This window comes from Gadus macrocephalus, chromosome 3, assembly GCF_031168955.1.
Source record: "Gadus macrocephalus chromosome 3, ASM3116895v1".
Taxonomy (NCBI): domain Eukaryota; kingdom Metazoa; phylum Chordata; class Actinopteri; order Gadiformes; family Gadidae; genus Gadus; species Gadus macrocephalus.
In genome coordinates, this window is record NC_082384.1 from 7,287,152 (window position 1) to 7,289,651 (window position 2,500).

Here is a 2,500-nt window from a genome sequence, read left to right on the forward strand (position 1 = left end):
GACCAAATATGGTGATCTCGGGGAAGATCCTGTTTAGCCTGAGTGAATTGAACATGAAATAAACCCTCTTGAGGGCCTAGGCCTATAAAATGTAGTGAAGTGAATTCACAGTTAGAACGATAGAGAGATCATTACTGGACCGGTGGGTACTGACTTTGGCTATCGTAGATTGGGGAAGAAGGTTCATAATAACTGGCTGCAAAATCAAGAAGAGGAGCTAATTGGCTCATCAAAACTGCGAATTTACACACTATTTAACACGTTAAAAGCCCATTAAATAGCCGTCAAAAATCTTTCCCTCCGTGTTAGAGTTGGGGTACAAACGGCGTAAAAGAGAGAGTTTTTAACCCCTTAAATGGTGCATTTGACAGCCTGATGAAATACAAAACTATTAAAAGTGGCGTTGTCAAAGCATAAAGGCCAGGTTTTACATTGATTTAGACCAATTCATGCCTACATGAGCCTTAGTGCTGACCCTTCTGGCCTTCCCTATGTTCTAGCGCTTAATCGCACCTCATGTGATATAATTAGAGCCTCCGAACAAGGCTAAGACTGACTTAAATTCTACTGGCTAATGGGGCAAACACACATGTGCAAGTGGATGTGCATTACACACAAGCACGTGCACAAATTCACATACACACGCACATAAACACACACACTCATGCGCAGAGAGACAGAGAGGGGATGGGAACAACATCTGTCTCAGAGTGCATTAGTGAGCGACTGAGGAGATTTGTAGGAGCTGTCGGGAGACGTCGTGTCAGTTTGTTTCCAGCACGGGCCGGGTCCTCATAAGAGCTAATCTGTCTGCACTCTGTCCTGCTCTCTGTCATATCTAACCAGCGCTCCGCCACAGCACTGCTCAGCAGACGGAGGGGATTAACGAGGGGCGGGATTCCATCGGAATCTATCCATTCAATTGGATTTCCGTTATCGGGGTCGCGATTCGATTTCGGTTTCTTCAAAATGATTCCTGATAAAAATGGATTCTCGTTTCAGTAGCCTACATAGGGGAGCTCATTCCAGGATCTACCCTCCAGTCCAAATTGCGCTGAGAAAGGCGCTATGGCAAATTATGGCATGAAAGCAGAGTGAAGTGTGCATACGATTGTCTGTTATTTAAGTTACATCAACTGATTGCAATCATGTAAACACACAAAGGCAAACCTAAGACAGAAGGGCAGACAACATATACCAGATACCACAACAACAAGTTGGGGTATCATGCTTCAGGGTTGACACTCTTGTCTGTAACTCTGCTTCATTCATCACAAACTACACATAACTCACCACATGACAGGGCCGTCCTATGGGAGGCCTTACACTTGTTACCTGCTCTCTGGGCTATATTAAACAAAAAGGTGCAACGCCATTTCAATTATTTGAAGAAGCCAATCACAAACTACCAACTCCCTTTCCCTCGTAGTTAATAAAAACGCAGGGTGTGATATCTGGGTTAGATTGGCAAACACAGACAAGTCTATGGAGGATCAACTTTTTGACTGATACATGAAAGAAGGGCCACTTAATGCTAATCCCATCTCCATTTGCTTCCTTGATCAACTCTTCGAGAACAGTGGGTGGTGAGAGGCCGAGGTCTGGCAGGGAGGGGGATGAAACAGTCCAATCAATTAATGAATGACTAAATTCTTCTTCAATCGCTTATCCGCTCGACTCTAACGCAATTTCCGTTCCCTTACTGCCAAAGAGCTGTGAAAGTTAACAGTCCCTGGGAGCAGCATGTTTTTTTTTAACAATATTTGTCAAAGAAATTTCCGAAACTTTTTCTCGCCTCCCTGTGCTAAACCTATGCTACTGAAATGTATATTCCTCCCTCCAGAGCATGCTCCAATCCAGCCCTCTCTAAAACAACAGAAAATACTCAATGAAAGGATCGGAGATGGTGAGTTACTTTGACTACAAGAACTGAACTACAATACAAAAACGTAAGCCAAACACTATTAAATTATGTATAAATGAATACCTTAATTAAAATTAACACCATTAGTAAACATGAACACCATAAGTTAGCTATTACCAGACCATTAGTTAACTGTAACTAGTACTCTTCCTGTAAAATGTTAACCCTTTCTTGATTTGTACATTTCATTTTGGCATGTTTGCTGCATGTATGCATATTGAACGAAAAACAGGGGGGGTTGCAGTCTTTCTAATATGCATCAAAAAAGAAGCTTCTCAATCAAAACATCCATCACAAGAGTGTGCCCTTAAATAAGACGCATCCTTCTAACGCCTGTATGAAAAAGTATGGCGTTACCAGCACCAAACAGTTTGGACAGGGATGACAACACACAACAACAACACTTAAAAACAAGCCGTCCGGATACAAACAAGTCAATAATCAGTTGAGCAGACAGATGACTGATGATGACTGATTAGTTTTTTTCCTATTCAGGGAATAGCATGTCAATACACGGTGTCCCGGTAACCATCTAAACTCTATATTAAACCCCACTGATCCCCTTGTCTCTGTGGC